An 18,677-nucleotide genomic window follows, 5' to 3' on the forward strand; every position below is an offset into this window, starting at 1 on the left:
TCACATCCACACACAGGCAAAAAAATAAAAATCAAACACGTCCTAGGATGTAATAGCCAATTTGTAGTATATTACATTAGATGTCCCTGTGATAAATATTACATCGGTAAAACTTCATGCACCTTCAAGGAAAGAATGGCTCAGCACCGTAGCGCCATAAAATGGGCCTTGAATGGAAAGGCAATTGATCAACCTGTAATCAAAAATTTCCAAACACACAAGCACAGCATGGCGCAATTAAGGTATAAAATGATAGATCATGTCAAACTCAATCCAAGAGGTGGGGATAGAAACAAAGCCCTCCTGCAACTAGAAACAAAATGGATTTCTGTACTTAATACCGTTCACCCACACGGTTTAAATGAATACCTTTCTTTCAACAGCTTTTATTGATTGTTTCAGTTTCAATTAAATTAAACAATGTTACTTAATTGTTTCATTAAGAGGTATTACTATTCAGCGCAGCGCAAGTAGATTTAATGTGAATCACACAGCGCTTACAATGTTTCTTTTTCTTGTTTAAAAGTCACATTTTTATTGTTGACCTGCAACTGTTTATTATGCTGCGTCTCATACAGATTGTACTCTTTTTTTCAGCTCTCTTCACCTATATTGTAACGATGTATGTATATTGAAATGTACCCACTCTGTAAATTTGGTCACAGAAATGGACCAGTCCAACACTGATGACGTCACAGAAGCACTTGGGGCGGGTGTTTGCACGTTTTTTTCACTGTTTGCCTGTAACTATAAATGTAACCTCTATTCTTGTGTATGTCATTCCTGATGACGGTCTGGCAACAGACCGAAACGTAGAATGATGCTTGAATAAAGAATCACCTTTATTTCACTAAAGACCTGGAGTGCCGCTTCATATTTCTTCACCACCTTTGTATTTGCAGTAGAGGGCACCGGGCAACTTATCTACATTTGGCGGGAGTGCCGGATTCAAATCCAAATATATCCAAAATCGCGGGACTGCAATATCCCCAATCAAGGCACCAGCAAAACTTCTTTCTACATCAGTGGATCAACACGGGAGAACACCGACACGCTATACATGAAAGAGCGACACAGAATGAGTCCGCATCCTGAACAGACCCCAGGCTTTCAACATACCACCCTTGCCAGAGGAGAATTACTAAGCCTCAACGCGGGTGACGCTGACAGAATCCTCTTCAAAGATAACCTTATCAGCTCCGCTGGTACTGGTACAGCAAAACAACAATATCATAAGCTGCTGAAATTAAAAAAGAAAGAGACTGATTTCTACCTGCACGGAGTATCCCTGTCTGATTACTACAGGGAGAAAAAAATACCCAAGGGGCTTTCGAATACACAACATCCCGACCATCAGCAGGAACAACCCGGACTTCTGTAGAAGGTGGGCTGCAGTACTCAACAAGTTTGAAAAGGTGACTAAAGACTACGAGGAAAATCGTGTATATTCCTGGGTAAATAATACAAAAACACTGTTTCGTAAAGGCAAGCCACAACCCTACAGGAGAAAGCCACGTAACCCGCTTGATACAAACACAACAAGCGAGGGTACCACTTCCAACAGTGAAGGAGAAAATCGGGACAACGCAAGCACTTCCACTGGTCACCCCCCTTTAGGGGTACGCACCAGAAAGCAGCTCGCAAAAGACCCAGAACAAGAAGGGGACGTCAGTGCGAAAGAGAAGCCAAAGCAACGCTACACCAAGAGATAAATATATACAACTTATCCTCACGGACGCTAACCGCTGATGAAGAAAAAGTACTTGGTAAAGGTTTAAACTTCGTTCCCACGAATAAACATCGTCCGTTTGACTCCTTGGTTGACATCAACAGATTTGGAAGGCAACTAAGGCTTAAAGAATATTTCTCCACACACGTAACCTTACCTGTTGAGATGGACACTTGTCCCATCAAAAAGAAAAGTACATTTGATCCTGTGTCTAACAACCATGCCATCAAATCCTTTGTTAATGTGATATCCAATCAGATCAAGGCACACCGTGATGTACCACAATCACAACATAATCTGAGCACATCAGAAGCCAAAGCATTGCGAGATCTTTCAGGGTACACAGATGTGACAATCCGCTCAGCAGATAAGGGCGGAGCTTTGGTTGTTCAAGATGTAACGGACTACAGGAAAGAATGTATGCGACAATTGAAAGATGAGACTGTATACCACACTTTACCCAAAGACCCGACTGAGGAATACAACAGAGAACTAGATGAACTTTTGAAAATTGCTATATTGCAACACTGGATCAGTGAAAAGAATGCAGAAGCCCTTAAACAGGACAATACAAGAACTCCCTTGTTCTATACAATTCCCAAGCTGCATAAAGATCGCATCAACCCACCATGCCGGCCAATTGTGTCAGCCAGAGACTCTGTGTACTATAAAGTTGCCAAATATTTGGAATTTTACCTACAGCCTGTGGTCCAACAAGAAAAAATGTACCAGAAGGATACAAGCACGTTCCTCATGAAACTACAAGAACTGGGTGAGCTACCAATTGACTGTTTACTATGCACAGCAGATGTGATTAGTTTATACACTAACATCCCCCTTGAGCGAGGTATAGAAGCCACCCAATCCTTACTCAGTAACAGTGACTTATATTCCGGACCTAATATTGCCTTCTTTCTTGAATTGTTGAAATTATCGTTAGACAGAAACTACTTTGTTTTGGATGGTACATACTATAAACAAGTACTTGGCTGTGCGATGGGCAGTTGCGTTGCGCCTGCCTATGCAAATACGTTCATGTTCACTGTAGAAAAATTACTGTTTTTTCAGCATAAATTTGCACATCTGATACATTTCTATACAAGGTATATAGATGATGTATTTATGATCTGGTTAGGCACCAAAAAAGAGTTTGCAGACATGATGCAAGATGCTAATTGCAGAGATGCCAACATCAAATTCACATTTGATGTACAAGAACAGAGTCTGCATTTCCTAGATGTAGCAGTTTCCAAACATGGCACTAAACAACAAACTTCCCTGTACACCAAGCCAGGGGCAGATTGGGATGTAAAAATAGCCCAGGAAATTTATGGAAGTAGCCCTGGGGGCGGGGTCTGCTGAGGGGTGGGGTCTGTCAAGAGGGGGGTGGGGTCTGTCAAGAGGGGGACGGGTCCCTAATAATAGAATCTGATTTAGAGTTGCATGCAGTTGCAGCCTCCCTTGTATTTTTTATGCATTTGCATATGTAACTTTATGTTACACTGCCACCATTGGCTGCATTATTGAAACTTTCACCAGCAACCCCAACAGGTAACAAACATACTGACCCCCAATATAAAACCCCACAGAAAACAAAAACATATGCCCCCACACGACAAAAACACACTGGCCCCAAAAGAAAAAACATTGTCCCAAACAGAAAACAATACACAGGAGAAAAACACATGACACCAGACAAAAAAATAACCATTAAACGCTAGCCCCCACAGGAATAACATGAAAACGTATTGGGCTCCACAACAGCAAAAAATTCAGTGCTTGTGTAGTTTCATACCTCCACTATCCATGTTGGCATGGAGTTGATTTTAAATAGCGTGGCGAGCGTAGCGAGAAACTACTTGTGAAACTACATAAGTACCAAAAAATCATTGAGAAGTGCTAAAAATAGAAAACAGCCATCACATATTACAATATCTATCTATCTATCTATATATATATATATATATATATATATATATATATATATATATATATATATACAAGGTGGGGGGGATGGCGGCACTCGAAGAAATAACAGACCACACGGTGGTATTGCAGACCAACGTTTCTGAGCCTCTTGGCTCCTTTATCAAGGTGCAGGAAAGACAAGTGAAATAACATACAAAAGCTTTAAATACCTTACCCCAGCGCGTTCGTGCCGCCCGTCGTCTCCCGCGGTGTCGCTGCAAGATGACGTCACTCGCCGACAGACGCTGCGGGAAGCACGAAGGAAAATACACCCACATTACAGTCAGTGTTGTATTAATAATTTGCTTCATATAATATGTCTTGTTCTGAGATTAGGGTGCGGGGCTGTGTTGTTGTTATTGTTATTGTTTTGCAATTTGTATGTTTTTTCTTCTAGATGATCTACCTGTCACAAGGTGATCAGCGCTGTTTTTATTATGCATTGTTTGTATGCAGCCATGACACCTGCGGCTTTTTGTTTACAGGTTGCCATGGCTGCGACGCACGCACGGAGCTCCTTCGTGCTTCCCGCAGCGTCTCTCGGCGAGTGACGTCATCTTGCAGCGACACCGTGGGAGACGACGGGCGGCACGAACGCGCTGGGGTAAGGTATTTAAAGCTTTTGTATGTTATTTCACTTGTCTTTCCTGCACCTTGATAAAGGAGCCAAGAGGCTCAGAAACGTTGGTCTGCAATACCACCGTGTGGTCTGTTATTTCTTCGAGTGCCGCCATCCCCCCCACCTTGTACATTATAGCAACAGGTGTGTTGCGCAACGGAGGGCACCGGATCATTACACCACTAGCCATCAATGGCATTTTTTTGATTGCGGGAGTGCCACCACACCATACATTTATTTGGAATTGCCACCCAGGTGACTCAGGCCACCAGGGGTCCGATTCGGGAAGGCACCCAGCACCACTGTCTTATTTGGACTTTACACAGGCAGCAGGAGCTTCCGTGTGCACGGTGACGGTGAATCACCACTATCTTCACTTTTGGGGTTAATTGAGGTTTGCAGCACAAGCATCTGTATCCCTCAGACAGACACAGCTTCACTACAACAGTGATTATGGAGAACAGACATCTGGAGCAGCATGTGTTGCTACCTTCACAAACTCGTGTAGAACTCACACTTGGAGCAACAGTTAGCTTTTCTGACTCTGATTATGACAGGGTACTATTTAAAGAAGATATGGGATTTTCCAATGCTTCCCCTGATCATCTACAATTATATCATGAGTGGCTTGGCTTGAAGAGGAAGGAAACGGATTTATATTACCACGGAATAACCCTTTCCGACTACGTGAGGGACAGAAAGATACCCAGGGGGTTCCGGGTAAAAAATGTCCCCACGCTGGGCCGTTATAACATCCCCTTCTGTAAAGTCTGGACGTCCATTTTAAACAAATGTTCGTTTGACCTCATGGTGGCGGTTATAGAGGAGGTCAAACGGGAATTGGACATTGTTCGCTCCAACTTGAGTAAATTTGAGGAGTCACATAGGGAATTTATGATCAACGACCAGACGACCAACTGGCTCGAGAAATTGACTTCTCAGGTTGATAAATACAAAAAAGATCTACAGGCATTTAAAAAGAATAAAAAAGATCGCGTCAATCAAGATTATGAAAAACATCAAGTTTATCCTTGGTTGACCGGGGGTGATTCCAGCAACCGTCAATACAGGAGACGACAGGTTTTTAGAACCAATAGGGCTGCATTAGACACAAAATCCTCACGAGAGGACCAGTCTTCAGCAAGCGAAGTCGACACACATACCGACTCTGGTCTGCCCCCTTTAGGAGCCCGTGCCCGGGTGAACCCAAACCGAGATGGAGGAGGTTCACGAGGAGGGGCGGGCAGAACCAAAGGCAAAGGCACAAAAACTCGGTTTCAACCTCCCAGACAACCGAGGAAATAATTTTCAATTTGTCTTCTAGGACACTCACGTCAACTGAAACAAAAGTACTGTCAAAGGGCCTCAACTTCATGCCCACTACAAAATCTGATCCCTTCAACATCAGAGTAGAACAATTTAAATTGCATAGACAGCTTAAATTACGTGAGTTTTTCCAGGACAAACAAGTTATCCAGAGAGGTCCATTACCTCCTGCTGGACTGAAAAAAGCGTCTAAATTCGATCCACAGTCTCACAACCCTGCCATAAAGACGTTCTCCCGTTTATTGGAGCAAGACACTTCTATAGCTCTAAAGGAATCACCAGGGGTGTGTTCAAATTTTACAAAAGAAGAGTGGTCTGCCCTTAAGAGTCTCAGAGAGGACCAATCCATTACTATAAGGGCAGCTGACAAAGGCGGAGGTATCGCGGTTATGGACACAGGTGACTATGTTACAGATATCAACCGCCAACTAGAAGATATTGACACCTATTCCCCTTTACCCCATGATCCTACTGTTTCTTATAAATGTGAACTTAAGTCGATCCTTGATCAGGCCGTACGTGACGGTGTGCTAGACAAAGATATTAGAGAAGCATTGCATGTTGAACATCCTGTTGTCCCCGTTTTGTATTCAATTCCTAAGCTTCACAAAAACCCAGTGAAACCCCCGGGCAGACCCATCATTTCTGCAAGGGGGTCTCTGTATCAAAGGATTTCAGTATATTTAGATCACTACCTGCAACCCTGTGTACAGGGTGACCCGTATTTCCTTAAAGATACAAACGCGCTCCTCACCAAATTAACAGCCATAAAGGAGCTACCTGCTAAGTGTCTATTGAGTACAATAGACGTGACAAGCCTATACACGTGCATTCCGCACTCTACAGGCTTGGAGGCGGTGAAGGAGTTAATTACGGAAAATCCCCTGTACACTGGCCCAAATGTTGGGCTGTTCCTGCAATTATTGGAGTTGACACTCAAAAGAAATTATTTTATGTTTAACGGTAAAATTTTTTTGCAGCTACGCGGTTGTGCAATGGGGTCCTCGGTGGCCCCATCATTCGCAAACGCTTATATGTTCATTGTGGAACGCGCTTTGTTCACACACAATCCCGAGACCAGGGGGTCTCTGGTGCTGTACACACGGTACATAGATGACCTCCTGGTCTTGTGGAGTGGTGACAAAGCGGTATTACAAAAGCTCATTGAGTCTCACAATACCACCGAGTCCCCAGTGAAATTCACATATGAGATAGATGAGCATTCTATCCATTATTTGGATGTCAACATTGAAATTGTGGAAGGGCAGATTGTCACATCCTTGTATAGTAAGCCAACAGACAGGAACAATATATTATTGTATTCCAGTTACCATCCTGTCCCACTCAAAAAAGGATTGCCCTTTTCTCAAATGCTCCGGGCACGGAGAATTACCAGCAAAAATGAAGACCTGGAGAAAACTCTTGCAGACATGGTCTTAAAATTCCACCTGCGTGGTTATGATCTGGCTGCACTGGAACATACCAAAGCTAGAGTCCTAAATATGTCCAGAGAGGAGTCTCTGGTCTCTAAAGGAGCCTCCAAAAACATAGAAAACAGAGTTATCTGGGTAAATTCTTTTCATCCTACCAGTGAAGCAATCAAAAATATATCCAAGAAGTATTGGCCGATCGTTTGCACTGACCCTGCTTTGCCTTCTCTTACCAACAAGTCATTATTACACTCCTACACTAAGGGCAAAAGCCTAAGGGATCACCTCGTCAGAAATGATGTCACTTTCCCTATTAGTAGGGATGTGGCTTTCTGGGGGAAACCCAAGAAGGGGTGCTTTAAATGCAGTGGGTGTATTACATGCAGTTATATGATTCAAGGAGAATCATTTTGCCACCCATTTTCAGGCAAAAAATTCAAAATACAACACAGGGTCGGATGTAATACTAAATTTGTGATCTATCTGATCAGTTGTCCCTGTGGCCGACACTACGTCGGCAAAACAGATAGATCATTTAAAGAGCGAGCAGCGGCTCATCGCTCTGCGATTAAATCAGCCATTCAAACTGGACACAGCGAGCAGCCGGTGGCCCGGCATTTTGCCGAGGCTAGGCACAATCTGGCAACGCTCCGATATCGGATCATTGATCATGTCCCTCCCATGAAAAGGGGAGGTGACAGATCTTTGAGGCTTCTCCGTTTAGAAAGCCGATGGATTTTTAATCTGGATACACTCAGCCCACGGGGCCTGAACGAGAATCTGGGCTTATCATGTTTTTTATAAGGTGCCCATTCATGTTGTCTAGGATGTTAGGTTCCCTATAGGTTCACCGTTCTTAACATTATCTATTTTATACCACGCCATGTAGTGAGGCGAGGTTTTCTATATACTAGGTGTAGTTCAGGAAAATACACCCACATTACAGTCAGTGTTGTATTAATAATTTGCTTCATATAATATGTCTTGTTCTGAGATTAGGGTGCGGGGCTGTGTTGTTGTTATTGTTATTGTTTTGCAATTTGTATGTTTTTTCTTCTAGATGATCTACCTGTCACAAGGTGATCAGCGCTGTTTTTATTATGCATTGTTTGTATGCAGCCATGACACCTGCGGCTTTTTGTTTACAGGTTGCCATGGCTGCGACGCACGCACGGAGCTCCTTCGTGCTTCCCGCAGCGTCTGTCGGCGAGTGACGTCATCTTGCAGCGACACCGCGGGAGACGACGGGCGGCACGAATGCGCTGGGGTAAGGTATTTAAAGCTTTTGTATGTTATTTCACTTGTCTTTCCTGCACCTTGATAAAGGAGCCAAGAGGCTCAGAAACGTTGGTCTGCAATACCACCGTGTGGTCTGTTATTTCTTCGAGTGCCGCCATCCCACCCACCTTGTACATTATAGCAACAGGTGTGTTGCGCAACGGAGGGCACCGGATCATTACACCACTAGCCATCAATGGCATTTTTTTGATTGCGGGAGTGCCACCACACCATACATTTATATATATATATATATATATATATATATATATATATATATATATATATATACAAATAGTAGAATAAAGCGGCACTGGAAGTCTTGATGCGAATATCTGTTTATGGCATATCAAACATACACAATGTCCGACGTTTTGGGGATCAACCGTCCCCTTTTTCAAGGTGTATGGTTCATACACCTTGAAAAAGGGGATGGTTGATCCCCGAAACGTCGGACATTGTGTATGTTTGATATGCCATAAACAGATATTCGCATCAAGACTTCCAGTGCCGCTTTATTCTACTATTTGTATCCACTATCCAAAGGAGGGCACGGGAGCAGCTGAAATTTAAGCAGGAGTGCCGGACCGTCGACAAGTGTATGTATATGTATGTATAAACACTATAGATTATAAAATCTTGGATCAACCATCTACTCTAAGGATATACATTTTTTCTGCACAATTGTTGATGTACAACTTTTGTGTAATCAAACCCCTGATGAAGTATTTTTGAAGACGAAACGCGTTGGGCTGTTGAATTCATATCCTAAAGATGAAATCCAGATGTGAACCATGAAAAATATGTTTTAATAAAATTGTTTTATTATCAAATTTCTATCACATTGCAATTGGATTGGTTATTCACACCATTAATCGTAGTGGTGACTTACTTATAGCTGGTGGAGAATATATAGCGCTCTCTACTTTCTCTTTGTCTTCATATATATATATATATATATATTCACAACAGCTCACACATATATAATCTCGGAACTGCGGCACTCTGATTGAAGTGTGCAAATGATGAAATCATGGTGCCTCAAAACCATGATTTGAGTCTTCAATTACACACTTCAATCAGAGTGCCAAAGTTTGTGGATTTTATATATATATTCTGGAAAAGGTGCAGGAGAGTTCAGTTGTGCTCACCAAATTCTGGTACACTCCTCCCCCTTTTTTCCAGCGCCCTATTCTGCCAAAAGGGCCCTTATTGAAGGCCTGTCTACATTGGAATTTTACAAAGTCCTTTCCGAACTCTGTTTGATTCTTACAAAGAATTTTAAAAGATTGTTTTTACAACATACCGCATTCTACCGTGTACCCCTGAGGAAGTCTCTTCGGAGACGAAACGCGTCGGGTCGTTTCCTTGCGGTTCACAAGAATATGAATTTGTAAATGTCATACATTTGTATTTTTAATAAATGTGATTGAATTATTACTCTACCTATCTGCTTGAAACTTGATCACACAATAAGGTGGTGGGAATTCCTACAGCGCCCTCTACATCTTTTTCTCGTGTCTTGTCCCTCATCTCCCACTAACGGGGGGATTTTGTAGAGGTTGGCTGCTATCTAGTATTGGAAGCGCATTCAGGGTCAAACCCCCACGTGTACCTATACCTATATATATATATATATATATATATATATATATATATATATATAGGAACCAATAGGCTGGCACTCCACCAATTAAAGTCAAATTATTTGCCCGGGTGCAATCAGGGTACATATGAACCAACAAAATAGAAAACACAATGCAGCGGCACTCCCACAGGACTTTCACCCAAAAAACTGTCAGACCACTCTGGGGTTCCGTTCGACGTTTCAGTCGGGTAGACTTTTATCAAGAACAAGGCATACACAAATATTTAGTGATAGTGCACTACATTTATACTCACAGTGGGGGAGATTCTCTAAGAATCTCCGCCCCCCTTCGCCGCCCATCGCATATTTAATTATCGCATATGTTGTAACATATGCGATAATTAAGGCAAAGGACAGCCTTTGCGGTGAGAGTCGCCGGGTCCCAGCAGGTCCCGGCGGCTCCCCCCTCCCTCACACACCCGGTGCTGCTGCGCCGGGCTCTCCTCCTCCCTGCACCCCGGAAGAGGATCAGTGCAGGGAGGAGGTCACAGGTCCGGGCAGCACAGCTCTGTGCTGCCCGGACACAGGTGAGGGGGGAGGTGGCGATGCGGGGCGGCGGGGGGGCGGCGGGGGGTTGCGGTAGAAGCCCATTGGCTTCTATGGGGCATTGCCAGATTTCTCTTGCGATGCCCCCGCCGCGGTAACCCGGCGGGGGATGCTTACAGCATCCCAAAATGTTGTAAAAACCCTGATAACGGGGTTTTTACCGCATTTCTTATTTAGAGAATCTCCCCCAGTGTCCTGTAGTTGATCTGCCCCTTGCTAAGTATCCAAGCTGCAAGCAGCAAAGTCACAGAGTAAGTGGGCCAGCAACACCAAGTTAATTAATATATGGCTCCTTTTAATTCAACATCAGCTAGAAGTATCCATCAAAAAATTCCCCTTGCTTAAATGGGGACAAAAAGCATAACAGTCAACGATACCGTTTTGGTGTACATAGCACCTTCATCCTGGACTGCTCACTGCTATATATATATATCACTCTGCACCTTGAAAACGGGGGACATCCCCGAAACGTCGGTTTATCTTTGCACCTTGCCAATGTTTATATAAAAAAGTTTTTTTCTACAAACCCTATGAGTGCCGCCATTTCTTCTGCAATCTACAAAATCTCCCCATACATATAACCCTGTCACCCTGGTCATATGCTTGGCTCTAAAAAATATAGTTCAATATCAATATATATATGTGTGTGTGTGTGTGTGTGTGTGTGTGTGTGTGTGTAAGACAAGAACAGGCACTCTTTGTTGCAATAACGCTTTTTCAAAAACGTTTATTACATTTAAAAGACACCGATAAAGCTGCGAGCTTTGCAGCTTACCGAGTCAGCCACAATGAGGGCCAACATGCAGAACACCGTAATGCCCATTACACATTATGCTATGCGTAATGCCCAAGTACTGCTTATAAACATAATGCCACCAGTAGTGCCCCTTACACAATGCCCCATTATTGTCCCTTACAAATTACACCCAGTAGTGCCTATTATACATATAGTATATATAACAGTAGTGACCCTTACACAATGCCTGGAGTAGTGCCCATTGCAGTATGCCCCCATTACTGCAAACTGTGTAATCTAGTCTAGTCCAGCCCAGAGCCCAGCATCTGGCATCCCGCCACCACCACAGCTGCTGCTGCTACTGAAGACGGGCAGGAGAGCACAGCCTGCAGAGGCGCTGGGTCACCCACCTACCAACTCCATGGCAACTAAGAACATTTGGGGGTACACCACCTCCTAAAGGCCCGGCTTCAAATTTGGGGTTGAGGATTCAGCGCTACCTGAGCATCAGCTCCCCAGTAACACCTGGATTACAAATTGTCCCTCTAAAAAGTGCGGTTCCTTATTATCCACCTTGGGGGAAAAAATCCCACCTACTGGCTCTTCAGATGATATACGGGTGACTATTGATCTGAACGTTACTTTTATACTTCTATTTCAATAAATTTTTAGTGATTTATGTCTTTTATTGTAATATACATTGTTGTATGATTAAAACCCCTTTTTCTGAAAAAACCTGACCACCCTTCCCTTTTTTTTTTAAATTATCCATTTAATTTATCCAATTTAATCTAAATCATCATAATCTTAGCGCAATCTACCACTCTCTTTTGTTTTTCCACACCAGTTGCTGACAGTACTAGCACCTGCGTAACGCCTGAACCAGTTGCCGATAGTAGTAGCGCTGCATAACGCCTGCACCATTTACCAACAGTAGTAGAGCTGCATAATGTCCACACCAGTTGCTGACAGTACTAGCCCTGCGTAACACCCGCACCAGTTGCCGACAGTAGTAGCGCTACATAACGACTGCACAATTTGCCAACAGTAGTAGAGCTGCATAGTGCCCACACCAGTTGCTGACAGCAGTAGCGCTGCATAACACCCGCACCAGTTGCCAACAGTAGTGACACTGCAAAATGCCCTCACCAGTTGCCGACAGTAGTAGTGCTGCATAATGCCCACACCAGTTGTCGACAGTAGTAGCGATGCAGAACACACTCACCAGTTTCCGACAGTAGCAGCGCTGTGTAACACCGGCACCAGTTTCTGACAGTAGTAGTGCTGCGTAACACCCACACCAGTTGCTGACAGTAGTAGTTCTGTGTAGCGCCCGTGCCAGTTGACGACAGTAGTAGTGCTGTGTAACACCCTCACCAGTTGCCGACAGTAGTATCCCTGCGAAATGTTCACACCAGTTGCCGACAGTAGTGGCGCTGCGAAACCCACTAACCAGTTGCTGACAGTAGTAGCGCTGCATAACGCCTGCACCATTTGCCGACATTAGTAGCGCTGTGTAGCGCTCACGCCATTTGCCTATAGTAATAGCGCTGCGTAATGCCGATACCAGTTACTGACATTAGGGATGCTGCATAATGCCCGCACCAGTTGCCGACAGTTGTGAAGCTGCATAATGCCCTCACCAGTTGCCTACAGTAGGGACGCTGCATAATGCCCACACCAGTTGCCTACAGTAGTGACACTGCATAATGCCCACTGCATAATGCCTGCACCAGTAGTAGTGCTGTATAATGCCAGCACCACCACTTTATTTACCTTAAAAGCTGGCAGGCTTGCTGGCTGGCTGGCAGTGGATCTACTTCTCCTTTCTTTCATTAATTGTGCTCCTGTGTAGCTCCGCCCCCTTCCACTCGCATAGCTCCACCCCTTCCACTCGTGAAGCTCTGCCCCCTTTCCACGATGTGCTGTCATGACTGATGAGTGATGATGATGACATTACAGGGGATTGGGAGACAGGCGGGAGCTCGGCTCTGTGCTGCCGGCACTGCTGTCTCTAATGCAGTCAGTGTGACTGTGTGACAGTGATCTGCCAGCCGGCAGCAGTAATGTACAGCAGGGAGAACGCCTCTCATTGACTGCCTCTCCCTGCACTTCACCTCACACAGACGCCGGGCCGGTGACACTGCACAGAGAGACAGGATCGCGGGAGTAGCTGCTGCCGGAGATGCGCACCAGCCCTCCCGCGGACATGTTTACTACAGTAGCAGCCATATTTGTTTGGGGCAAAGTCCGCAGCCCAGCCTGGGAGGTGAGCAGCCCTTTTATGACTTTTATGGGCCGGCCCACCGGGAAACGGCCCGGTTTCCCGGCAGGCCAATCCGCCCCTGCACCAAGCCAACTGACTGTAACACTCTCCTGACCGCGTCTAGCTTCCATCCAACAGCCCTGAAAAAAGGACTGCCGTTCTCGCAGTTTCTTAGGGTTCACAGGATCTGTAGCACCCCACAGATGAGCAAATACAGTTAAACCGTATGCGCCTTAAATTCCTCCAAAGAGGATATCACAGTAAAGCCCTACATACAGCAATGGAACGTGCACTAGCACAACCCAAAACGCTTTCCATAAAAGAGAGCAAAAACGTAGACCCAGCCATGGTTTGGGTTAATACTTACACTACGGCGCGTAGCACCATTAATTTGGAAGACAGGTACCACTGGCCATCAATACAAAGTGACCCTGCACTCTCTACCTTAAAATCAACCCGCCTGCTGTCATGCTTCAAACGTGGCAGAAACATAAAAGACATGGTAGTTAAATCCGATATCTCAAAATTGACAGCCACGGGAGACACACACTTCTTATCCAAGAAGCCAGGAGTGTATAAATGCCTAGGTTGTGTGACCTGTACGTACCTGGAAACAGGAGACCACTTCTCACATCCACACACAGGCAAAAAAATAAAAATCAAACACGTCCTAGGATGTAATAGCCAATTTGTAGTATATTACATTAGATGTCCCTGTGATAAATATTACATCGGTAAAACTTCATGCACCTTCAAGGAAAGAATGGCTCAGCACCGTAGCGCCATAAAATGGGCCTTGAATGGAAAGGCAATTGATCAACCTGTAGCTAGGGATGCCAATCCCGGGATCGGGATCGGCGGGATCCCGGGATTTAGGGCATATTTGGCTGGGATTTGAATCCCGGGATTGGCTGCTCCAATCCCGGGATTGCGGGATCCAAATGCGCATTCGCATTTGATCCCCTTCTTATGCGTACCGCTGAGCGGGGCGGGAGGAGGCTGTTAACTTGAACTCCGGGCAGACGCGGCGGTGTCTGAACACTAAGGTTGCGCAGCGTGACCTCTAACATCACGCTGCGCTGCCTGGCAACAAGGCTGTGTGGCTGCGCAGCGTGATGTGAGAGATCACATCACGCTGCGCAGCCACACACTGATTCACAAGCCACCGCATTCGCCCGGACACCAAGTTACCCGCCTCCTCCCCGGCTCGCCAGTCACCTCGCCTCCTCCACCGCGTCTGCCCGGAGACATTGTCACCCGCCTCCTCCCCGGCCAGCCTCAAATGCCGCCAGCCCGCCGCGCATCTCCTCTATAGAGGTAATTTATCAACTATTGGGCATATCATGAGGCCAATCCCAGGATCCCGGGAAACCCGGGATTGACAGTTTTTCAATCCCGAATCCCGGGATTGAAAAAATGGCCCGGGATTGGCCTCCCTACCTGTAGCCAAACATTTCCAAACACACAAGCACAGCATGGCGCAATTAAGGTATAAAATGATAGATCATGTCAAACTCAATCCAAGAGGTGGGGATAGAAACAAAGCCCTCCTGCAACTAGAAACAAAATGGATTTCTGTACTTAATACCGTTCACCCACACGGTTTAAATGAATACCTTTCTTTCAACAGCTTTTATTGATTGTTTCAGTTTCAATTAAATTAAACCATGTTACTTAATTGTTTCATTAAGAGGTATTACTATTAAGCGCAGCGCAAGTAGATTTAATGTAAATCACACAGCACTTACAATGTTTCTTTTTCTTGTTTAAAAGTCACATTTTTATTGTTGACCTGCAACTGTTTATTATGCTGCGTCTCATACAGATTGTACTCTTTTTTTTTTTAGCTCTCTTCACCTATATTGTAACGATGTATGTATATTGAATTGTACCCACTCTGTTAATTTGGTCACAGAAATGGACCAGTCCAACACTGATGACATCACAGAAGCACTGGGGGCGGGTGTTTGCATGTTTTTTTTTCACTGTTTGCCTGTAACTATAAATGTAACCTCTATTCTTGTGTATGTCATTCCTGATGACGGTCTGGCAACAGACCGAAACGTAGAATGATGCTTGAATAAAGAATCACCTTTATTTCACTAAAGACCTGGAGTGCCGCTTCATATTTCTTCACAACATATATATATATATAAGAGATCAGGGAGAAGCTCTAGGACACTGGCGCATTAGATTACCCTATGTATAACGTGTTGGAAGTAGTTACAAGAACCTATAAGATTTTTATGATCTACAGGGTGGCTAGCCAATTCTCTGGGTACCGGCTTGGTGAACCGGGAGAGTTTAGATGGAGAGTACGGGGAGAATCTAGGCGCCTTACAATAGTATATTGATTCTTAAGAGAAAAATATAGACGTAAATACAGAAATGTACTATAAAAAAGTGTATTTATTATACCAAAATAAAAAATATATAAAGAGTAAAAAAGATTTTTTGTATATACTAAAATTACAAAGTAGAGCAATCTGTCACATATAGTAACATGAATATACCAGTTGTAAATAGGTTAGGATAGGTGGTGGGGATGGGGAAGGGGAATGGAGACAACAAGGAGGTGGGTGGGAGATGACAGGCACAATATTATATATACACAGACATAGAAGGATGTATCTTAAAAAAAAGTATATCCACTTTTTTATATAGAATGTGGTTAGTACTTAGCTGGATACGGGGTAAGTTAAAATTTCTTGTTAAAAAACAGAAGTCCTTTTCCTTGGTTGGAAACCAGGGGGTAGTGCAGTAGTCTCTGGGCTCAGTGGCAGGAAAGATTAGAGGGTGGTCCTGACGCGTTTCGTCCACTCATGGACTTCTTCAAGGGGAGCAGAGTATATATATATATATATATTACTTGTTTAGTTTCACGGTGGCAGTAATGTAGTTTACGTAGTGCTGTATTGAGAATACAAATACAGCACTACTGCTTCTGTAGCATTGAAACTACACAATGGTTAATATCCCCACTATCCACGTCATGCCCCCAGTATCCACATCAGCGTGGAGTTGATTTTATAAAGTGTGGCGAGCGCACACTTTATAAAATCAACTCCACACTGACGTGGATACTGGGGGTATTACGTGGATTGTGACGATATGACATGGATAGTAGGGGAAATGTGTGTGAGTGTTGTGCGTTATACTTACCCTCCTCTGGCCCGGCCACCGTGTCCGCTGGGTCCCTGCGATCCACCGATGGGTCACCCTCCTCCAGGAGTCACTCCCCGGCGCCATTGTTCAGTCCCTTTCCTCCGGCACTGCCAGTGTAAAATGTACGCAATTAGCGTAGTGCCACTGGGGGAGCAGGGAAACCATGTGATGCTCCCTCAGCGGCAATACGCTATGTACATTGCTGGCGCCGGGGAGTGACTGCTGGAGGAGGGAGACTGAAAGCTGCCGCCCGTGACCGTTGCCCGCGGGGATCGGTAAAGTATAAAACCCACCCTGCTCCCTCTGCCACCCACCACCCAGTGTAGTTTCACGGCGGCGCCTGCTACGCTGACAAAGTAGCTTAAACTACATTGTCAGCGTAGCGTAGAGCTGCCGCCGTGAAACTAAACAAGTACCATTTACATATACCATACAGTGCATTTGTATTGAAGTGCTGGTTTTCAGTGCAGCATTATAATCCTTGACCATATATGTATGTATGTATATATATATATATATATATATATATATATATATATATATATATATATATATATATAGCGGGAGTAAGCGGCACTCAGAGACTGTAGGAAGTGGTGAAATCCAATAGGAATATTTATTCCATGTGCAGGTAACAAAACGTTTCGGAGCTCGCAGGCTCCGTCGTCAGTTGAGAGTAAGCACAAACAAAAATGCAACAATAGTGTAATACATAGGAGACTTACCCGCCCCCTGTGCGTCCCGTTCGTGTTCTCCATCGGCGGCTTCCGGGTTGGCGCCGTCTCTGTAACGTCACTGGCGCAGGTTCGATGGTCGCGATGTTGACCTGCGCATCGTCACTGATGCGCGCTCCAGCCAAACTACCACCAAACTTGCAAAAAGCTGGTGGCCCATAATTACGTCCGATCCAGATCTTAAAAGTCTTAAAACCACCAGATTATTGCCAAGCTATAAACGCAGCGGTAATCTAAAAGATCGATTGGTAAAATTGGATATAACAACGTTTCACTCCCAGCCACCAGGCACCAGACAACGGGCCAATGGGTGCTATCGTTGCCTGGGATGCACCACGTGTAGTTCCCTTACACCCAGTACCATTATTCAACATCCCCACACTGGGCAAAAATTCAAAATACGCTGGCCCTTGACATGTACTCAGTGGCGGATTCAGGGGGGGGCACCCGGGCACGTGCCCTCCCTGTCATTTATTTTGTAGCTGAGGACCAGAGCTTTCCAACGAGCCCAGCCCCGTGTCTCTAGCCCCCCGGGAACCGGAGATATCGCCTGGCAAACCTGTAACGTTTTTTCCCCATAGGATAATATGGGACCCGTCAATTCCGACCCCCACCCGGTTCTGACGGCTGCCAGTTCCCGCCCTGGCATCACAGAAGCTTGTGGTTGATTTCATTCAATTCCAAATCGCTGGGCCTTTAATATGATACCAGGCTGGTCCAAATCGGTCAATCGGTTCCAGAGATATTGCATGTAAACCAATTTTTTTATTTTTGAAATGTAATTTCATGGCTGTTCATGTTCTTTGAGGGCAGATTACTCTGGAACCAAACGTTCCAGTTTCACTGGACCAAAATCATTCAAAGCCCACTCAAAAGTTCTTCAATATAATACTTGTCTCATGTAAATGGGTCAGTTGGTTCCGAAGATATAGCCGGTTAAATGAGATAACTGGTTAAAGGGGGGAATGGGGTGGTTTTCTCTCCCCCTCACACCAGAAAATGCAAGGACTAGGCTGGTCTAAAAGGGGCCAACCTGGGAATGCATTTTCTGGTGTAAAAGGGGTATTATTTCAAATGGCCGGGACCTGCAGTGCTCTGAATACAGCCAGGCTCTGCCACTGTAAGTGGCTATCACTTCTGCTGTCCCCCATTTACCACGAGCATGTATTCCCCCTTGGCAATGAGCATGTAATCCCACATGGCAACGAGCATGGAACCTCTGGCAATGAGCA

This window comes from Crinia signifera, chromosome 11 (genome assembly GCF_055691185.1).
Source record: "Crinia signifera chromosome 11, ASM5569118v1, whole genome shotgun sequence".
Classification (NCBI taxonomy): Eukaryota; Metazoa; Chordata; class Amphibia; order Anura; family Myobatrachidae; genus Crinia; species Crinia signifera.